This window comes from Mycteria americana, chromosome 17 (assembly GCF_035582795.1).
Source record: "Mycteria americana isolate JAX WOST 10 ecotype Jacksonville Zoo and Gardens chromosome 17, USCA_MyAme_1.0, whole genome shotgun sequence".
Taxonomy (NCBI): domain Eukaryota; kingdom Metazoa; phylum Chordata; class Aves; order Ciconiiformes; family Ciconiidae; genus Mycteria; species Mycteria americana.
The window spans coordinates 11818959-11841653 of NC_134381.1; the positions used below are offsets into that span (position 1 = coordinate 11818959).

At 47.4% G+C, this 22695-nt stretch overlaps 1 protein-coding gene across 12 annotated transcripts in view; it reads left to right on the forward strand.

Moving 5' to 3' along the window:
- The window catches only part of DAB2IP (DAB2 interacting protein), a 168465-nt gene that overhangs the window by 63362 nt on the left and 82408 nt on the right, over nucleotides 1-22695 (forward strand). The window contains exon 1 of one of the 12 annotated variants that reach the window (XM_075519914.1): nucleotides 17039-17570. The exons of the other annotated variants lie outside the window; for them this stretch is intronic. The gene's annotated coding sequence lies outside the window, so the exon portion shown is untranslated. Of the gene's footprint in view, nucleotides 1-17038; nucleotides 17571-22695 lie in introns of those variants that run through there. 12 annotated transcript variants of the gene reach the window in all.

A 22695-nucleotide genomic window follows, 5' to 3' on the forward strand; every position in this document is an offset into this window, starting at 1 on the left:
GACCTCCATCTCATTTGCTCCGTCTCCTTGTAACCGTCCCTAGAAGCGACCTGCCTGGGAGAGGAATGGACCTATCTGGCTTTTTTAAAGCCTCTAGTCAGGCACTTTGGAAGGTAAAATGCAGTCTCTGTGGTGAAATCTTTATCGCAAAGTATCTTCTTGAGACAATAGAAATAACTATCAGCTATGCCACATCTAGCCGATAAACAATATTTCTTAATATAGTTTCAGAAAATACAGCATATGTTTATGTGTTCAAACACATCCTCTTAGCAGAAAAATAGCTTCTTTATTTTTCTGAAGATTAAAATGCCAAATCAACTAATTACTTTTCTTTGAAAACCTCTACCACATAAAACACATACTCTCTCAGTGAACTAAATTGATTTATGTTCAGCCATTAATTCTTTATAGCCCATAATTTGCAGAACAACAAAGCGAGCTGGAAAATGTGCCCTATTAAGGGACAAACAGCTTTCTGAATAAGACGGAAATATGTTGGCATGGAAAAGAAACGTGGGTGCAGCCGAGGCTGGGGTGGCACAGGGGCTGCGCTGGGGCAGCCCTGCGAGAGCGTCCTGAGCTGCCGCACAAGTTTCCTGTGAACTAAAAGGGGATCGTCCTCGCTCAGGTGCGAGTGAGAGCGCGGTACGTGTCCGCGCAGCTAGGACAGTCGGTGTTAGACGTGTACGGTAAATGTGGACAGCTCTGTATTTTTTCCCAAACTATCGGATGCTCTCTAGTGTTACTGCAGTTCAAGTCTACGTATGCAATTTAATTAGGTGCCGTGACCTTTCCCTTTGGGAAGCTTTTCCATTGGCTTAAGAATATTTGAAATTTCTCCTAATGTCTCCGTTGGTCTCATTTTGCATTATCCATGGAAGATTTTTTTATTATTATTAGGGGAGTTTAGAAAACTAATAAAATTACACCAGGTTTCTTCCAGTATGTGCGTCATTGACTGGAACTGAGATCTCGATAATGAAATTGGGATTCGTCTACCTGTTTCGGGGTAGTAATAAGACGATGATAGAATAAGCCGGGCATTAGGTACAAAACTGCTGGGTTTTGGCAAATGAATGAGGTGTTATAAAAGATTGTGTCTGACAGGAGGATAGCTTGGACTACGCGTCCAGATTGGAAGCGGAATTGGAGGCTGAGAGGGTGCGGGAGGCCCAGGCAGGGTGGGAGGCCAAGCGTGGCGGCTGAGAGGCGTGGAGGCCAGGAGCGTGGGAGGCCCCGACGGCGTGGGATGCCCAGAGAGGGGAGGCCAAGAGCATGGGAGGCCAGGCCGGCGGAGGCTCCCCTTGGGGCGGCCTCGCGTGAGAGCTGTGTGTGCGTCCCGGGGCTGCGACGGCACCTGGGGACGGGCGGGACCTGGAGCGGCTGAGGGAGGGTCTGGGATGGCTGCGGGTGGGCTTCCCGCCACAAGGTCTTTGTTGCTCGTTCTCTAGAAGGCTCCGCTCTGCCGTAAACCCTCTCTCGCTGCTGGGGAGGGTTTTGAACATTCGGGGACAAGTTGTGAGTCCTCATTAGTCTGTGGGTGTCAGGAAAGGCCCCGTCCCTGCCCACGTCCGGCGCTGGGTGCGGCGCTGCCGCGCGCGAGCCCGGGGGGCCGTGCGGCCGAAACCCGAATGGGCACGGGATCGGGGCTTCAGTAATAAACACGAGCAATAAATGTGTACATTTGAACGCCGTTTCTCTCTTACCTTGGATTTTAGGTGAGATAGCAGGCTCTGCCTGCAAGGCTTCATTCGGGGTGTGTTTTTATGGAAGTCTTCTGTTTGTTCCCCAAAATGGGAGTCTGTCAGACACCGAATAAATGCAGGCAGTGCTAGCAGGGAGGTGTTACAGCACAGGAAACAGAAACATAGTCTTAAACAAATTAAAAGGATGGTAATTAACCAAATGAATTTCATCCTGGAGATAATCAGACGAATACATTTAGAAGGAAAATAATCCCAATTCTCAGAAAACAGTAATTAAAATATACTCATTTTTGGGAATGGTTAACAAGCTAGATTGGAGGCAGCAAAGTAGAATAAAGCCATGATGGATGCTCTTTGGGATGGTGTCTGATGAGGCCCTGATGTGTGATCTAAACATAGCCCCTCAAGAGGATGGAATTCAGAGTTTGGGAAACATAATGTCTGAATAAGTTCTTGAGAAGCTGAACGGAGCGCGGAGCACAGCCAGTTCTGTTATCTAGGTCGGCTGCGAGATAACAGAGGATGAATTTCATAACCGTGTATTTAAAGGGTGTCAACAGTGGGGAGGTGAAAGAATTTAGGGTGGATAATTGACAGATAAACGTGGGACAAGGTGGGAAGATGCAGGCATCCAGGCATCAGAAAATTACCTGCGTGCGGCAATGTGTCAGTCCGGAGCAGGCTGCCTGGAGAAGTAGTGAAAGCTCTCCCGTTACTGACATGGTCCTTGAGGATGTGCTGGAGGAGTCCATCATCCAACAGGTCTCTTCTGCTTTCCATGAGCACCTGAGGATCCCAATCAGGGTCTGAGAGCAGGGAGATTTATGGGGGAAAGGGAGGGCTGGGGGGAAGAGAGGGAGAATGTATTGGTGCGTATTGGTTGAATGTCCTAGCCTGGGTGCAGTGTTTTGTTCTCTAGCAAATGGTAGCTAGGTCTGGTGGTCTTTGGTTTTGCCTTTGGGTTCTCTTGTGTAAGCCTCAGATGTTGTCTGTCATGGACAAAACTAGGGATGGGTCATGGCCACAAAATACTGACTTGTGCCAACACATTGAAAGCTACAAAGTTTGAGGAAGTTTTAGGCTTCCTTACAGTTGGATCTACGGAAGAGGAAGCAGTTGGATAGAGCACAGAACAAGGGGGGCGGGGGGGGGAGTATTTGTTTCCCAGAGTAAAACCAATTCTTTTCAGGATTTACTCCACCAAACAGTTACAGTGTCCAAGCCTCACTGGGAGACATATCTTTTGGATTCTGGATGAGCAGATGCACCTTCTCTACCAAATATGGATAAATACTGTTTTTCTAGGAAACACCCATCTGATCTGATCTGATTGTAGCATATTGTGATTTGACATCTGTTCGCACACACAATAATTCATATTGATCTAATTTATTATTGAAACTGCTAGTAGGTGAATCAATGGATTGATGAGAGGGTTAGTGTTTGGGTAGTAATTTTATTTTCTTATCAAAATGCCTGCAGAGAGGACAGATCATGCTGGAATCTCTGGGAAACAGACCTTTCTAGGATTGTCCAGTCTTTACCTGCCCAGTAAATGGACAGAGGATGGAGAATGCCCTTGAAAGGAGCTCCCTCCCCACAGGGTGCCTGGCATGGACGCACCAAAGGGTGTCTCTAAAGGGAAGGCAATGTCTGCCGTGCCCTGTCTCGCTCAGATGTACTCAGTCCCATGCAAATAAACTAGATTCAACAAGATGCTCCTAGGATTATTAATGAACCTGAAATCCTTAAATTGCATATTAAGGGGTTTCCGTTGGATTAAGCCTTCTGCACATCACAATGCTCTTATCTAGAATTTATCTGCATGCAACAAAATGAATAAAAACTGAATTAGAAAGAAAATGTCAATAGAAATCACATAAATTAGCATGCAGATTTATAATCACTAATAATTACTGTCTTTTCAAAGAGTTTATATATTTTTTACCCTCACCCAAACTTCAAATGTTTTGTTTTAAATTTACATTCCTAGTCTAGCACCATCTAAATTTACAGCTTTGCCTAACAGTTTATCTGTTCAGGCGCTTTACTCTAGCCTGTGTTCTTGCCTAACAACAGAGAATTATTGATTTTTTTTTTTTAAGAAGAAAATGGCTTTTTCTTTCATGTTACATTTGCTTGTAGGCTTGACAAGAACACAGGTTTAGGCAGTGCATGGGCAGCGTGGTGGGTTGCCGGCCTCTAGAGCTTGGGCAGCAGCTTTGCATTGATTACACCAGCCCTGGGCTGTGTCATACAACTCAGCTGCTATTTGTAAAACCTCTGAGCCTTGTGCGTGCTGGAGACTCCTCGTGGCCTGGACGTATTAAAATGGGACATTTTGTCTAGCAGGTAACCTCCTACAATATTCAGCGTTCAAACCAGAGGTTCACTCTGTTGATTAAGGCTCTCGAGAAAATTGTTCACTAGTGGAGTATCTGGGTGGTGATCCGAAATGTGGTGCAGGCAGCGGAACTGACTGTGGGGATTGAAGATGATAGTGGACATGGGAAATAAATAGTATGAGAGCTAGCTTGGAAAAGTGGGCTAGTAACTGACCCCACAGATACCGCTAAGTAACACAGCCCGTGCTTCCCATTCCAGATCCTTTCCTCCAAGCTATCAGTCAGTCAGAAGGCTGCACAATACCAAACAGCTTCAAACATGTCAAGCTTAAAAGCAGCATTTAATGAATAAGAATTCTGTGCTCTTGAAATAAATAAATAGCCCATTTTCCATCTGTATCTACAGCATATTGCTCCTCGCAACCTCCTGTTATAGAAATACGTTTTTAGTCTGGCATGTTTTTCCTTTCCCCAGCTAATTGTGTTCAGCTTCAAGTAGGTGCTCTGGATTAACAAGTGACTGTCATTTAGGAAATCAGAGTCGGGAGGGATACAGAGTTTCATGAAACCCTTTGTGACCTTGGAATGTAGCAGACATTTTTCTTTTTTTTTTTTTTAAGTTTGACTTCTTCAAAGGAAGACCTTCAGCCCTCCTCAGATTGAGCCATCTCTATATTGCAGTCATTAAAGATTCAGTAGTACCTTTTAAGTCCATGTTAGGAAATTCAAATTTTTCAATTTAGTAAAGTGTGTCTCTTTTTCAAGTACTATACTGCTCGTTTTTGAAGGTCTTCCAGGATTTCCAGTGGCTTCTCGCAGAGCAAGAGCCAGAATGTGTTGTTTTAATCTAAAATCTCAGTGCAACAGGACTGCCGCCTGTGTTCTATGGTTGAACTGTCTACAAAGGTAAAAATGTCATGTAGGCTAAGAAGGAGCCCCTCAGGTGACCAGTGTATTTCTGCTGTGCTGCTGGAGTCCTTTTTGAGCATGGCTTGGTTATTTATCTCTTATTTATTTATTTCTATATTTGGGATTGGACCAGAAGCAGAAGCTTCTTCTCTCCAAGGGCTCATAGCTTTTAAATGTTGAAGGTTGAACCTCCTAGTCGTGCTGAGCTAAACTGCAGTGTACTCTGAAATCCGCTTCAAGATCTGAACTTTGTTAAATGGCCCCTTCTCTATTTAATGATAGAGGAGGAAAAGTCCATGCCTCTGACTGGATTCATAGGCACACTTTAATTAATCATATTTTTACAGCACGCTGCCAGCAACTGTCAGGAGGAAGGAGATGCCTCCAATCCAAATTCACAACAACAAAAAATAAATGCACTAGAAATATCCCCAGCCAATAAACAGACTCATCCTCTAAGAAATAATACCCTTGCCACAAACCAAACTCAGAAAAACTGATGTGAAGCAGATTTCTTCCAGTCTTAGTCCCAATCAAACAAGGTACATTTGCTAAGCAGGAATGAGCGCCAGCAGCAACGTGCTCCAGGGGCCTCATATGAGCACAAGTGGAAGTGTAGGTGGTGAAATGGAAAACTCTTTGGCAAGGAAATAGATTTCAGTTTCAGCCTCCCCAAAGGATCACGCTGAAGAGCAAAGGGTGGGGTAGGGAGCGGGAACAGGAACAGGATCTTGGAAAGATCTGACACGTTTTGAAATCCCATCTCAGGCTACAGTAAACTACAGAAATCCATTGACCGTTGTACGTGTGGGGGTGAAGAGAACCCTTTTGGTGCTGCACGCGGGGCTGCGCGTCTCTCAAGGGTAATACTTTCTCAAACAAGGAAAATGGCCGCAACGATGCTCCGAAGACTGAGGTTTTTGGAGAGAGGCAGGGCAGAAGGGGCAGAGAAATGGATGAAGCCGTGTTTGGGATGATGAATTTGAATCTTCTATAGTTTAAGAAGTGTTCAGGAAATGAAAAGCAACTCGCTTTCCCTCACTGTGCTCTAAGCTGGCTTGGCACAGAAGGGAAAAATATTAACTTGGTAAAGGATGATGAAGCCTTTTTTCTCCAATCGACAGGGTGTGTCTGACTTGCCCATATTTTGGGTTTGGATTTTTTTTTCTTTTCTAGTTAGTATTCAAGCAGCTGTTTTGAGAAGAGTTTATGACTTGTCTTTAAAAAAAGGAATTCCTCTTGCTGTTTATTTCCATTCTTTCCTTCTTTCTGATAATTGTGAGTCAGGGTGAGTATAAAGCAGCTGAGAAAAAGCAGGGGTTAGGAAGGAAATCTGTGGAAATTACTGAATGCCTGTTATTTATTTACTCCTTAAGATGTCGGTGGAGTTGCCCAGGGCTTCGCTATAGCTCAGGGTGGGATAAGCTGACTCAAGAGCAGTGCAGGTAGGGTGGTGGTCAAAACTTGTCCTCCAAGCCCCATGCTCATGGGGAGATGGTTTAAATTAGCGTGGCTGAGAAGAGCTAGAGTACATGCCGTGGCCCTTAGAGATGCGGCGGGGTGGAGGGGAGAGAATGAGACGTGAGAGAATGAGGTCAGGCCAGGTTGCAAACGCCCATGAGGGAGGAAGGAGGACAGGCAGATCCAGGCAGTTTCTTCAGGACCAGTAGCTTTGCCGTGCCGCCGGTTGGTGACACCACCCGCCTGTCTCACCCGCTATTAACAGTGCGAGAAAGGGACTTTTGGGATGGCCAATGCTGTGTATTGAACAAAAGAGAAGAGAAGGGAGGATTGACTCCTGGATCTAGCCAGGCCAGACCGCAGAGAGGGAGGAGAGAATTGGTTCCTCCGCTGACTGTGCGAAGAGGGACGTTGCCATTGTCAGTGCTCATAACTCTTCTGTGACTAAGCACAAGTTATCTCTCTCCCGGGCTTTCACCAGTGCTAAAACCCAATTAAACCTTGTTAAAAGAAACCTCCCAAGAGCTGACAGCAAAAATATATTGACCTTCTCTAGCAAATGTTGGTGCTGTCATTGTAACGCAGTTGCTTTTATGTCCGTTCTGTCGGGGTGCCCGGTGCCACTGCCTGCAGGCAGCGGGGCCTGGGCTTTGCTGCCTGTTCTGCCCACCCCGGGGGAGCCAGCAGACGCTGCCTGTGCTTGCAGTCTCATCTGTTCTTTCTACCTGTCTCCATGACACTGCAAAGCTGGCGCTCCCCAGAGCTTGTCCCGTTAGACTTTTCCTTTCATGCCTGTCGCTGCTACTGGCCTCTCAATGTGCTCCAAAAAATCCGAGATACGTTCTTTCTCCCTCTTTCTGAGTGGTTTCATTTATTATTTATTAATGACATCCAGAGGACACAGTAGTGACGGATTCTGTTATGATGACTGCAATAAAACTGTGCTTATACTAAGTTACTGGGAAGATAATACATTCGTCAGACAGACTCTGGGGTTAACTCCGTGTAGTTTTGGTCTTCCTTGTCATATGGGGACATATTTTTATGAACTTTTTAAAAAAAATGACTCGGCAGGGATTAAATTTGGAACAACACAAAAAACCCAGGCATTTCTGAGCTCCCCTGGGGAAATCACAGTAGAGCTTGGTCACATACGTCCCTTGGCCTTTCTCTGAGCCTGCAACACTGAGAGAAGGTTAACACTGACTGTGTGGCTTCTGTGGCTACCCATCCTCGTAGCTGGGGCCACCAGCTTGACTCTTCCCAGCCACTGCCTGGCATCCACCAGAGTCTGACCCCACTGCCTGACATGACAAAGTGCCTCCGTCTCATTGCAGTCAGCTTCGCGCCGCTGGGCTGCTCTCGACCCTCTCCTGCGCGTCCTGAGCGCCTAGCAAACTGGTGAAGGGTGATGGGCTGACACGATAGAAGGCACAGGTCTGCTCAGAGAAAGCGTATACTGACATTTTCTCTTTGTACCCACTCACAGTCTGTTACTACTGCTACTGCTTTTGCACATCAGCGTAGAAACTCAAGTGCCCCTGATCCCTCCCAGCTGCTGAGCTCCTTTCCAGTAAACAGCCGCTGGTATTCCCAGGGTGACAAACAGTCCCCCTTCACGACAGCAAAGCAGCTGACGGCACAGTTCAGCCAGGAAACTCAAGCTACGTCCGTGCCTTTTGCAGTCTGTTCCTCTACCCTTCGAGTCAATGGGAGCTTTGTCATTGATTTCAGGAGTGTCAAGTTTGAAGCATTAATAACCGAGTGACCCAGGAGTACTCTCACGGCTTGGATGCAGCCAGGGGCCTTTGCAACTTTGATTTTGGGGATGTATCTGAGAGATTAATCATAGTCACAACAGACACGGAGGTCCTTATGGACTGCCGCAAGCTGTGATTCACCAAACTGAACACCCAGGTTGTTTGCAGCCTTCAAACAGTTCGTTTCAGAGAGTTGCTCTCCTGCAATACTGGTCTTGGCTCGAGCGACGGGACGGCATCACTTGCACGGCCGCGGTGTGCCGGCGCTCAGAACGGGTGACGGGGCAGTGCCGGCTGAGGCTGAAAGGAATGGCCTGTGGGACGCTGGAGTTCACATCAGCGGGTACGAGGCAGGCTGGAAAGGCAGCGTGTGTTGTACCTGCTCTGGCAGTTGTTCAGCTTTCCAGAACCCACCCCCATTCATGTCAATGCTAACAACATCCCTCATTTTCATAAAATCATATTTTATAACTTTGACATGCTTTGAGTTTTCACTAGTCAAAAGCCATGGCTTTATTTCTTTCCTTCCTTCTATTTTTCCCCTTTTTGTGTAATGAAAAAGTTGAAAAATGTCTTGCAATGAGGTCATTGAATAGGTAGAGACAGAAAAAGCCTCCAATATTTTCAATTAAAATAGCAAAACCAATTTTTTAAGGCTTTTTTTCACCCGGTTTTAGAGGTAAGCATCCTAATCTCTATGACACAGTGAAATATGCATAGAGATATTTTTAAACTTTTGGTTACTATTATTATTGTTTCTTTAGTCTTTGCAGTGCTGTGGTAGCAACAGTGTCAAACTACAAGCCTGCTACGCATTTTCTCACACAAAGAATAGTTTTCTTCTGTGAACGGTACATAAGTTATATTTAACCCGGAGAGAACAATACGCTGAAAGACAATACCGGGGACGTTCCCTGGTGAGAGCATGGGTACAACGCAGCGAATGTTAAAGCAGCGGGGTTCTGCTGCGGGGCCAGGCTGTACCAGCCCCAAACCGCACCTGCCTCCGCGGCAGAGGTGAGACAGTTCTCCTCTGGAGGCTGGAACGGGGCGGTCAACACCCGTCTCCAAAGCCTTTCGTGCCTGGGGTGCAGAAGTGTGGGCAGGGGAGGGGGCAGCTCTTTCAAAGACAGAGTTCCTGGTGTCTTTCCTGTGGCTGCCAGCGCTCCAGGCCGCAGGACTCTTGCCTCTTACCATTTAGCAAATGGTGTTTGATCTGCTCCAGTTGCTCCTGTTTGCCTTTTCCTGCGAAGCTCTACTTTAATGAGTTCAGAAACATCTGTAAACTTTAAAATTCCAAGTGGAATTTGAGAACAGTGCCTTGACTTTCAGGTATATGGATACACACGAAAGATCCATGTGACCTTTAGAGTATTTCCTTGTTTTTAAATTAACTCTGACTTGTATAAAAGCAAAGATGTTTTTGTGCATTTTATTTTTGGGATGAGGATGGTTTTAGTTTTTAGGTTTTTAAATCTTTTAAGCTATTCGCCAGTGTCAGTGATGTTTTTTACTTAGTCTCCTTGTCTGAGGACTTCTTCCCGTCTGATTTTCAGCGCTGGCAGTGTCAGCTCCCATCAGAAACAGGGAGTCTGGCACGTCTCATGTTCCCTTGAATGGCTTTAGCTCGCAGTATTGAGGAATGCAGTGTCTTGATGCTGGAAGGGATTGCTAGGAGCAGGTACAGATGCTTTTAAAAGCGTTCCCTCTCTAGGTTTGTTCAGGGCAGATTAAACTCACTCCTGTGCAGAGGGCTCGTGTGTGGCCACAGATCTGGTGGATCTGCCCAGTGGGAGCGAGGGGATGGGATGAAGGGGTCACCAGTGGGTTTCAGTGGGCTTCGAGCCCTGCACGAGCCTTGTGCTGGCTCTCCGCACAGGCACGGTTCTCATTCTCATGCCTTTCAAGGGATTTGCCTGTTTGTTTCCTCGGAGCTGCTGGAGCACATTCCCCACCGTAGGTCAGGGTGTTCTTTATTGAGTTGTATGAAAAAGTTGGACAGGTAATAACAAAAATTTGGCCAGGGTGCATTACACTGGGTTTTACTCAGGCAGCATTCTGCTATATCTGCAGCGCTTTCCTGCCTAATTTTTTTTTTCGTTTTCTACAAGTAAGTTGTCTCCACGCCAACCAGATGTAATTTTCCTTATGCTGTTACCTGGGGCCAGAAAATGAAAACTTCCCATTCTTCCTAGGGTAAGTGAAACTTTGCAGTCCTTCACCATGGGAACCAAATTAGTTAATAGTGTTTAACTTCCCTCAAAGTCCAGGTGCTCTGTTTGCACATGATTTTTTGGGAAAGCTGCACCCTTACGTCTCTCTCTATTGTGGTCAAGGCAGAAAGGAGGCCGGTAGCATGGAGGGTGGCCCAACAGCCAGCAATATTGCTGTGTGTTAGGGATTACCGAGGACTCCGTCACAGTCAACAGTATATATCATCAAGTTATTGATCCTACTTCTGTGCACAGAACCTCCTCGCAGCACACCAAGACAATCGTATCGTGCCTACAGTAAGATACACAACAGGGAAATCCTCCCCGATAGTGCTTTTGATCGTTAGTTTCTTTGGAGCCTCCGATGTCATTTTAGCTGAGCCAGTGGACGAGACCACAAATAATCAAACCCATATATCCCGCACACTGTACTCGTGGCCAGGGCAGGTTGGCTGCTGCCTGTCTGTGGCATCCTCTGTTCTGAAGACGCAAAGATGAGAGGGGCTCTGTACCAACACCGTCTGTGCGCACAGCACGGCGCGCTCCACCTCGCTGCCTTCTGCCTGCTTAACAAAGTGCGCTAATTGTCCAGCTAAACACACTTGGGAATTGGGGTACGCCACGCGCAGGGGAAAACTACGGTCGCCATCTGTGTGTCTGTGTGCCCCCCTGCTTCAAGAAGCTGTCAGTGGAGTCTGCTTTGAATAATTCAGACTCTGAGCTGCAATTTGTAAGATAAAGGAAAAGAAAGAAGTGCCTGTAGCTGTCTGCAGTGGCAGTAACTCTTTCTACCAAAGTTCAATATCCAGCAATTGCCTTTAGGAGTGACTTGGGCAGTCGGAGTCCTCCACGCCTGCGCTGGCTACGTGCCGAGTTCCTGTAGCACCGTCGCTGTGAACGCACCTGCACGCAAACGCTCATGCTGGAAGCTCGGCGCTGCTTGTGTATTCGTCCGAGGTCAGGGATTTCCCCCGTCGCTTCCCGTCAGTGGTCCGTGTCATTCCACAGGTGAACTCCTGCTGGTAACGGCTGTGGGAATGCGAAAGCGTGGCGGATCTGAGCTAAGCTCCTTTGTGGTTCCTCTCTGGGAATTTTTTAAACTGGTGTAATTTTACAAACTTGCATACAGTGCTGCGTAACCAAACCAGCGTGACGGAACAGTAGACAGAGAGAAGGAAGATCTGATGACTTTTCTTCAAAGTCAAGGCTGAGGGACTGCAGTGCAGAATCTACCCTGCCCCTTCTTTTCCTTCATTTGAATCTGTGGATACCCGTCACAATATTGCTCTGAGCAGTATTTCACTTCATTAGTTTGTATTGTTAACTGCGAAAGTCCTGTCAGTTTTTATCTATTGTTTCCTGCCAAGTGCTTTAAACAATCAGAGCTAAATTATACAGCTATTTCCTTAAGCAGCCGAATGGCAGTCCGTTGATAGTCATTCAGTTGCACAAGATTAAAATAGATAAGTTGCAAGATAAATAGCAGGTTGCGGAGTTCCTCTGGCGTGCGTTAGCGAAAGGATCGTGCCTCCTTGCTTCACAGCTGCCCTCCCAGGACACCTCTTGCTCAGTGCCTTGCTGCTGCCGGGTGCCCCCTTCCCTCCCTCCGCCCCGCGGCGCTGGCACCCGCGCCCCCGCCGCCCTGCCCAACCCGCGGATGCCTGCAGAATGGGAAGCAGTTTCTTCAGTGTCGTTTAGCTCGCTGTGCTTTGGAGAACTACGCGCTGTAAGATGTTATAGTGTGTTCCTAGGGTAAAGTGATGAGGCAGAAACAGTCTTCAAGGCTGCTGAGCCATTCCCATCAGGATCACAAGTTTTCTGTGGGGAGGCAAAGATTGGTTCCCCGTCTCAACCGAAGGGGTATGAGAAAGCGATTAGCCTTGATTCACTGAAGTGCTTCTCTTCGGGAGGACATTAAGCTTGTGCCTAAGTGTTTTGGTAAATAGAGGAGACCTTATTGCAAGAAACTTTAAAGGCACATTTTACAGCTTAAATCTACCTCTCAAATGAGACTTGCTGACAGAAATAAAGGGAATAACAGACTGATGCGTGCAGAGTTGTCTCATGATTTTTAAAACATAAGGTCATCATTTACGAACTTGGCTCCTTCAAGTTAGGCATGCAAATGCTTATGTAGGTACATAAATAAGTGGCCTACTTTTCTGGGATGCTGAATCCATTAAAATCAATGGAAGTTCTGCATCTCTGAATAAAACGACACTTATTTTGCTAGCTAATTTTAGGTATCCAAATACAGAAACTTTGATCTAAAAGAAAAAGATTTTTTAAAACGCTGCCAAATTTTTGCCGTGCAGCTGGAACACCAAGCTCCATGGCACGTGGCTAAGGCCTGACCTTCAGGGGAATTCAGAGGGAAGCTGGACTGAGCCCTGCATGAAGAATTTGTCTGGAATGACTTCAGCATCGAAGAAGGAAGGGCATCGTCTGTGGAGTGCGAAGTGCACATGAAACTGTCCCCTCTCAGTTCACAGCCTAGGCTGAGGGCAAAGTGAAAGTATCGAGCAAAACAACAAGTCAAAGCATGCTGTAAATATCTCTCCATGGCATCAGTAATTCCTGTAAAGGCATTTTTGAAGTCGTCACGTTGGTCAGGCCAGATACAATCTCTGGGCATTGTCCCTCACAAGGAAGTTGCCAGGTCATGGCTTGTTTTCGTGCTCGAGCTGAACAGTGCTGGTAATGTCAAGGTAGTCTCAGTAACATGAAGTGAGAGATTTGTCACATGCTTTAGTCTTTAATGTAATAGCACTAAATATAAAAAAATGAGAGGCGAGTGTCCTTTTGTCCTCTGAGGTCATTAATTTTCATTGCCTGTTAATGCCGTGCACGGTAGCTGTGTGGGCCTCTGTTTTGTTCTGCAAAACATTAAGTCTGAAAGTCTACATCGAGGACATTTCTTCTAATGCATTCTCTCTCCTGAAAGTGAGAGCTTTTCTGTTTAGCATTTGTGTCTCGCACTTGATCCACAAGTTTGTGCTGCTGCTCCGATCAGGCCAGAGGTGCCCCTTCCGAAGCCTCTCGAGCTACCCAACTTGTCTAGCGTCACGTTCAAGTTGCCTTTCCCCTTCCCACTCCAGCCTCAACATATTTTCCAGTGTGTATCCTCAGCTCCTAAGTAGCATTCAGTCTTCTCCCTTATCATTTTCTTTATTTCCTTACCTGACTCTGGGTTTTATATTTCGTAGACCTGCTTTATAGACAGTGCCTATATTTAGAAACTGTAGCCTGTCCCTTCCACTCACAGCACTCTCCGTTTCCCGAGCTTCGGTCCTTCCCCTGCCCCTGCTCCAGGTCCTCCCTGAAGCACCATTCCTCCCCTCTGGTCTTCCAGACCTGATCTCCTTCACACGCCTGTGTCTGTCCTAGGGAGTTTTGTTCCTTTCCACATCACCTGATTTCCACTTAGACTCAGATCCAGTAGTCTTGTCTTTTCCTGCTTGCAAAACACCCGCTGTGAAGAGTAAAGGCCATTAACACCGTGTCGCAATGTACTTGTCTGCTCCTGCACAAAACATTTTCCATTGGTGAAATGCTCCACTGATGTCAGCAGTAAAAGTTTTCAGAAAATTCTTAATTTACTAAGTACTTCCAGATTAGGGAAGAACCTGGAATGGCTTACATACACAAAATATTCAAAGGCCAGAGGGACCGTGCACAAAAGTATTCATTTGAATACCATTATTTTCTAAGAGAACAAAAAAAAAACCCTTTTTTTTTAAACTGGGTCAACACTACATCTGCAGCACTCAGCCATTTCACATACGACACGATCACCCACTCTGTTTATCTTTAGGCAATACGCTCTTGCAAACTGCCAATTAATTGCATATTTGGTGCCTGCTCTCTCCCAGCATCCTGGATAAACACGGCGAAGCCAATCAGAGGGAGCTGCTCTTGGCTGCAAGGGGAAGGAAATCTGTCATTGTCTCAGCCTTGTTATCTGCAACCGAGGCAGACTTTTAGCAGCGTTCTGCTTGTAAACACCCTCTTTAGACACCTTCCGATTTACATAGATGGCCTGTCAGCCATTGTCTGCGGCACTACCTGAAGATTTTTAAATTGCTTTCCAAAATACTAGATGCAGATTGTCCTTGATAAAAGGCAAGGGCCATCAACGCTAGTAAAATGTGGTAAGCAAAGTCCTTAAAACGAAAAGATAAAGCTGAGTCCAAACAAATGCAAGAGGGAGGAGAGGGGAGAAGGGGATGTCGAGGCTCAGTCCGTAGTGAGCTCTGCGCAGAGGTCCTCCCTGGGGGTTTTACCTGGATGGCTGTTTGGAAGCTTTGGGGGGCCGGTCTGGTTGTGACGTGGCCTCTTCAGAAAGGTCCAGTCTCTTGGTGTTAGCCAAGGGTACCTTCTCCTCCACTCCAAGTTGGAAGTATTTCCTAGTCTGTGCAAGAGTCATGTGTTATGTAAATCTATATCCGGACAAAACAGTAAACCATAGGAAATAATCTCTATTGCATGCAGGGTTTTCTGACTTTTTCTGTCTCTAATTTCTGTGACTACTGAAATCCCAAAAGAATGCACGGGAGAGATGATCCTTCATTGGGTTTGGATGTGCACTAGCTACAGCCTAGCAGGTCTTCTCTCTTTCTTTATTTCTATCATGCTCTAAAACTAAGTGACTTCAAAAGAGGCTCAGCTGAATCTACGGTGGCTGCAGAGAGCCAGGACAAAATCTTCTCCTAGGGCAATACTCAAGAGGATTTTAAACGGCCATCTTGACACTGAGTTATTGTAAATTAACTGTTGCTTCCAGGCAAGGAATGATGAATGGTCTGAAATGAAGAGATAAGCGTGCATATGGATACATTCTCCCAGGCTCTCATGGACCTGCTGTGTTACTAGAAGCTGGGAATAATTCCTAAACCAGGGAATATTTGATGCTGGGTCGATTCTTATTTTAATATGCCCATGTATATAGAGAATAAATGAGTGGATTAGTTCAAACTTATACCAGTGTAGTATAGAAGAAAAGCAAGCTCCTTGTGTCTTGTAACAATACAGACACGCATATTTGGGGGGTTTTTTGTTTGTTTGCTTAGCTGTTCTTTTTTACCAGTCTCAACTTAGACTGTCCATGTTTTAATTGTGTCATTTAATATTTACCTACCAGTAGTGCCCCAAGGCCACAAGTTAAGGTGAGTTCTGACGTGCCTGTCTGCCAGTTGGATAGCACAGCCAGCCCAGAACGGGTGTGAGCAAGGAAGGGGTTCCGGGGAATGGAGGCTTGCAGTTACCCGCGACGGCTGCTCCTCGGTTGAATCCTGCTCCTGCTAAATCAATGAGGACATAACCACTGGACTTCAGCGGAAGTGGCATTTGGCCTGCAGACACCAAACACGTGCTTCATCACGGGTATTGCAAAAAGGGTTTCATTCTCATCCCTCCGTTTTGGATGTAGCATGATTTCTGGTGCAAGAACAACTGAGTTCAGGTGAAAAGTGATCCAGACTGAAAGGAGTGCGTGCCCACGTGTCCTGAGAGCCAGCTGTGCAAATTGCACTTGGGAGATTAGAGAGCTGCCTGTTTGCATTGGAGCGATAGTGAAATACTTGTTGTGATTATGCACTAGTCGCAGCCAAGCTGTTAGCATAAGGTTGGGACGCTGAACAGAGATGGAATAGAAAACATCCTTGCAATTCCACCCTTGCACTTACTTCTCTCAGTAAAAGCACGTCCAGAAGAATACCAAGTCCTCGCTCAGTGCTCTCCTGAATCACGATGAGCCCTGGTTCATAGCAGATGCTCTCCGTGCCCTTTCTCATTAGCTCAGGGAACGGTACAAACAGCTGAAATAGATAATCTGGCCGTCCCCACTGTTTGTGGTCATCACCAGAGCAGCAGATCTAAACATTTGCCGTCAGAAATGAGCAAAAGCCACTGCCTCAAGGAGGATGTGTTTTGGGAACGGGGGAGGCACAGGGAGTTGTGGGAACTCAAACAAAATATTCAGGGTTTTTTTCTTTTTTTTCTGTAATGCGCCAGAATTTTCTAATTGACAGGGTGAAGTAAAATCTGTTGGATTGAGGCTGCTTACCAGGTCACTGTGGAGTATTGTAATATTGAAATACGGTGGAGATGAGATACGTATGTTGCTGTCGGGGACTAGGGTTTATTATCACACTGGGCATGGCTAATAATGAAAGTTTAGATTTCAAGAGGATTTGAGGAAAACGTCCTTTAATTCCTATATGCCTGGATCGTGGACGTATCCCGATATGCCTGGACTGTTTTGTGATTTAAAATGTGAATTGTAAATACCAATAGAAGGTGGCTGCAAGCTAGGCTGACAGCATCTGTAGTTTCAGCTTTAAAGATTAACTGCCTTCAGGAAGTAATAAAGATGAGAGCTGCCCGATCCCGACGCAGCTGCCTATGAAAGCTCGTTGACATTGCAGTGACAGGCATCAGGAGCAGCGCGGCTCGGGGCGGCCTCCGAAACGTGCCCTCCTCGAATGCAACCAGCGTCCGCCCAGCAGTGTCCGGTCTGCGGTAGCGTCGGCTGGCCGAGTGCCCCGGGTGGGGATGGCGAGCACGGAGCATTTTGGCAGTGGTGGGAGCCTGTTACTGCATAAACGAGGAGGAAATCTTAAAATTAAGCAGAGGTGCAGACAGAGGAGCCTGCGCTTATGTGCAAACTCTCTCCCTTCTTACCTGTATGTTTGCTGGTTGCACTAATTATGTATGAGAAGGAAGAACGCTAGATGAAGTTTAATTAGGACTGAGCTGCTTTGTCATGTAAACTTGGAGTGCGGCGCAGTTTCTTCAGCCTGGACCGCAGCCAGTACCTGCGTGAGCTCCTCGGCAGCAGATGCCTCTCCTCCGAAGCAGAGCCTCAAGGAAGGGTTTGAATTACAAAGGAAGGGAAGGGGCTGAGCTTCCCTCCCCCCCTCCCTCACAAAGGGCAATACTCAGTTTACTTTAATAACCCCACTATCAGCTGCAGAGGAAGTCTGGCAGTGCGGGAGCCCGCGAGCAGTTGAAGAGCCAGCGAGGTCGCAGAAGCCGAGCAGAGCCGAGCGGCCCGGGCGAGGGAGGGCAGCGCGGAGGATGGACTCGCGCTGCTCTCGGAGGGGCTGACTTTCCTGGGGACCTCAGAGCTGGTTTTCTATCCTGATCTTATTTTTCTGTCCTGTGGAGGCTTGGGTAAGTGTCTGGTAGTTTTCCGCTTACCTTTCTTTTCAGCGGTTCGCTAGGATTTGCCAAATTACAATGGAACTGCAATGACAAAGTATTTCCTGCACCTTTGTGAGCTTGCTCTGGAAGTGGATGATCCAGATTTGAAAAGCTGGACCTTTAAAATCCTTTGAATTCATATGCGGCTTTTTAAAAAAGAGCCAGGGAGCAGATATGGAGAAAACAGACTTTCCAGCGCGTTGTTTCAGCTGGTGGGGACTGCTGGGGCTGCAGCGTCTTGCAATGTGTTGGATTTTCAAATGTTGGATTGCTCTGAACAGAGATCTCCCGAGGTCTGTCAGTCGGTTCAATGGTGCAGATGTTTGTGCTGTTTCCTGCGAAATCAGCCTGTGGGGGTCGAGGCAGCTGCGCCTGTAGCCAACCTCTGTATTCAGTCATCCAAGAAAAGGAGCGTTCGGCGCTTTCTCTAGACATTCGTGGGGAGAGAAAGAAAGATGCAGAAATCAAATGGTAAAATGCTTTGCTTGAAAAGCGTTTACTCTGGGCCCCGATATCTTGCAAAAGGGATCCGGTGATTTGAGAGCGCAGAGTACGGGCAAGCGATTCCCTCGCATCCACGGGGAGCGGAGCGCGCGGAGTGGCCACGGCGCTGCGTGCAGAATTAATAGATATTTCAAAGCGATTGTAAAAGATCTGTATGATTGTAAAAAAAGAATTGGCCATGGACTGGGGTAGGGTGTGTTTGCAAGCAGTGCCGGGTGTGTGTAGGCGGCTGTGTACGTGGTAAGAGTACAGCAGAGCTAACTTTAAAGGGAGATGTACTAAAACTTATGTAATGCATGAAACTGAATGTCCCTTCGTGACGTCCCTGCTGTGAACCTGAAAAGACTAACCCTGAAATGATTTTTAAAGCTGTCTTTGTTAGTCATCCTTTATGCAATTTGTTTCTTTTCACGTTTCATTTTGAGTAAAAGGAGATAGGCTGGTTTCACTCCCCTCTCCACTCCTCCTCTATTGTTAGCCTCTCCCAGCTTCCCATACGATTGTCCAGCTCTGCTCTTTTCAGAGCCCAGCGGAAAAGGATATTGTGGAAAAGGAAAGAAAGAAAGAAAGAATTTCAAATTAAAGTCTGGCAAGCATTTGCGTCCTCATTAAGCTTCAGACACACTTCCTCCCTCCCAAATCTTTTTCCCCAGAAGTAGCAGGGTGACCAGCATTGCTTGCAATATCTTAAACAGCGGCAGAATCCCTCTTAACCAGTCACCATTCAGTAAATGCAGCAAATAAGAATCACAGTTGGAAAACAAATCATATTTATAATAATACGTACAACTAGGAACACCTAAATGTAACTAAAGCAGTGAGTTCCTATATTCAGACAAGCCTCATTCAGACCTGTGAGCTGGAGGCAGCTGATGAGCTGCCCCAGCAGCGACGCTGAGCGTCTGCCCCGCGCAGGGTCGGGATCATGGCTTGTAGGAAGGGCCTGAGGAAAGGAGCGTGCAGTGAGGGAGAAAAGGTCAAGGCTGCATCGGTATTTGTTCTCATTAAATCATAGCTTGATGTAGCAAATGGTAGTTAATAGTCATGTTAATGTTCAGAGGTAAACTGATACGACTCTCCTTGCTTCCTTTTGATTCCCAGCCATCATTTCAGTCATTTTCCTTTGAGCAGGGCCGATGAAGCAGGGTTGGGTCTGGATGATCTTTGGAGAGACCCACGCAGGACACGTGGCCTTGCGGCATGTTTGCGCTGCGCGACGCTGCAACGCCGTGGCTGGGCTGCTGGCACCATCCTTCTTCCCACTACCAGCAATGAGCGGGAGGTGTCCCTGGGCATGACTGCAGTGCACGGGAGAAGAGGGCTGCCGTGGGGCTTGTAAAAATAACGTAGACTCTTGTGAGGCTAAGCCGCCTCCCGTGGCCTCGTTAGTGACAATATTAGAAGAGGGAGATGTGAGCAGAGCGGGTGGAAAAGCAGCGCTGTAGACCAAGGGGAGGCTCCGTTCGGCAGGAGCCATCAGTGCTTTCTCCGGTGCACCCCAGCGCGTGGTGCTCCGTTCGCTCCCAGTCCGACCTGCAGCCCTGTGCGTGGCTGGTGCTTTATCACAGCAACTTGCCAGGCTTTTGTGGCCCTAGGGTGCATACTTGGGAAGCTGGGAAGATAGCGGGTGGGATGAGAAAGCACTCAGTAATTCTGTGAGTTTCCTTCTGCTGGAAGTGACAGGAATAACACCTTTTCTTATTTAAAAGGCTCCCTCAGCTCCACTGGGTATTGTACAGAAACACCCCCCTTCTTTGCTTCTCTTCGACTTTCACCATTTCAGAGACCTGCAATTTGATGACAGATTTAATAATATGAGATACAATTGTCATTTGTGTTGAGAAGAGCTATTGAAAGAACTTGGAGTTGTACCACCTGGGATAGCAAAACGTAAAGGCACTGATTGTTCAGTCCCAATTTTAGGTACTTGAGACCCAATTTTTAAGACCTGTTGGGCATTGATGTCTGCTGGAGTTGTGTTAAATGCTGGGCCTAAGCTGCCAGTTACTCCAGTCCGTGGCTATGTTAGATATACAGGCTTATTCATTTTTCACAGCTGAAGACTTGTTCCAAGAGGTTCTCCCTTCCCGCAGTACTGGTTCCTTGTTCCACCCCTTCACCATATAAAAAAATTCTGGGTTTTTTTGTTTAAACAGAGCCTTCGTCTCTTTTTCCTCATGCTATCCGCTCTACTGTGGTCCTACCAGCACCCACTAACGATAAGGGATAACGGGCCCCAGCTGGGGGCCATTCTGTTCGCGGTGTGTCCCAGCAGCAGTGAGTGGGGCTGCTGGGGCCAGCGGTCTGGGTAGGACCTTGCCGGTGGCACTGGCGATGCTCTGCACGTTGCTGGGACTGTGGCAGTGATAGGTGGCAGCCTCTGCCATGGGAGGGTCTCGCACACTCCGTTTCCCAGTAAAGAGCAGGATGCAGACTGGGCTGCAGCCAGTAGATTTACAGCAAAGACAATAAAAACACGAATTAGACTGATAGAATGATAAAAAGGCTTTAACAAAGGCTCTAAGCAGTTTGTCAGTGTGATTGGCTGATGTGCTGGGTGGGAATGTTCTCGAGGGGTTGCGCATTGTGGTGCATGTGCCGGTGCCCTCCCATGGGAGAGGGCAGAAAGCTCCAGCAGAGAGATTCAAATCGGTCTTTCCACTTGCAGGACTGATCGTCACAGCGCGGGACAATTCCCAGCGTTTCTTGTCCCAACAGTGCATTTCACATCTTCCAGTCCCCCTGTTAGTGCTGTTTGCTCTTAGATCGCTCTTTCCCTCCCTGCAACTCAGAGAATGGGCAGCTGCACGTTTTAGCAAACTTTCCTGCTGGGGTCTGGGAAAGGTGCTCAGCATCTAGGGAAAAGCGATATGAAAAGAACGTAAAATAGTGAGGAGAGTAGTCGGTGCCTGATGAGCCTGTGGTCCTCAGTGGGGCTTGTAATGGTGGGCGTGAGTAGAACTGAGGGCATTAAATTACGTAGACCATGCCAAGAGAGGAACGTCCGAGATGCCTCCTGTGTGGGACCAGGGCTCTCCCAGCCAAAGTACGGAGGAGATATTTAACTGTACTATCAGGGGCTCTCGTTTCTTTATCTGGAGTGCCGCAGACTTGGCCTCGCAGGGCTCCTGAGGGGGTTGTCAGTGAAATTGTCGTTTCTTTCGGGAGCCAGGTGATGGGACTGAACGAAGAGTGCTCCAAGTAATGCCCGTGGCAGCCCTTCTGCGGTGCCGCAGCTTGCAGCCGACTGCTGAGAGAGAACTGCTGCGCCGAGTGAGCAGTGACACCTCCTCCCCGTGTGTCTGTGTGTCTGTGTGTCTGTACGTCTGTACGCGTGCCGTGCCTCCGTGCATGTGGGGGTAGTCGGATACTGAGCCCCTGTCCTTGATAAATCGGGGTTATCCCCGGTCAGATGGCATCAATAGTTGAGGCTGCTTGCGCTTCCCTGACCGTCCCCAGGTAGCTGCCCAGGACGCCTGCGGCACAAGCCAGCCTTTTCCAGCGTGCCCCCTCGGCCAGGACAACATCAATAAAAATGAGAATTTATGAGCTCCATCATGTACAGCAAGCAAAGCGTCGTGCAACAAATTAATCACTGATTGCGAGGCAGTGCTGACTGGGAGCTTTCTGGTTCTCTCTTGGCATCGTTGCAAGGTTGTTAGTTAAAAAACAAGTTGGATAAAGAGACCCTTGACCCAGCATTTCTGTCTCCTCTGTTACCTGCTCACCGAACATGAGGCACTGTTACCCCAAAAGGTGCTTTTTACCGTTCGAGTTGCTCCAGCTTTTAGTCGTCAGAATGTGACGGCACTAACAGTTCTCTGCGCTTGGCTGTTGCTTCCTATCCCGTAATTTTGGCTCTTACAGTGGTCTGCCTTCCAGGTGGGGCTGGGAGGAGCCAGATACTGCTGGTCCGCTGCAGGCGTAAAGAACCAACTGTGCAGGAGCGGAGCCCCTTTTGGGCTTCAGCAAGGGGTTCATGGGCACCAAAAGGCCTTTGCCTTAAGCTCGGTTTCTTCATTTCCACATTTACACAGCAGCAACGGAGTGGCTCAGCTGTGGTTTTAAAGCACTCCCAGGTGCTTTAAAGGGGCTGCGCTGCAGCAAAATGAGTTAAAAATGGTTCTTGGCTCCTGCACGTGGCCTATAAAAACTGATGGCATTGTCAAGTCAGCTGATCCCCTTTTCCCTGAGCTCCAGATACCATCCCCTGGCCTTCTGTAGGAAATTGTATTCACTTGTCTGTATGTATACAAAGACAGCTGTATGTATGTGCATGACTTCTAAAATACAAAGTAGAGAGTCATTAACGCATAAAAACCTTATTTAAGACGTGATATAATTCTGATGTCTCTGTTAGCAGTGTTTAAGTGAGAGCTCTCAAAGCACTTTTCAAACATGGACCCACAGCAGCGTCCATCTCCCTAGCAAAGAGGGAGAAGCCAGAGCAGCGGGGAGGTGTTTCGTCCGAGGGACTCCTGGCACGGGAGAGCCGGCCGCTCCTGCCTGCAGCCCCCCGACTCCTCGCGCTGCTCCTGAGCACGGCAGGGCTTTGCGGTCGGGCGCCGGGGCCGCGTGTTCCTGCTAAGCC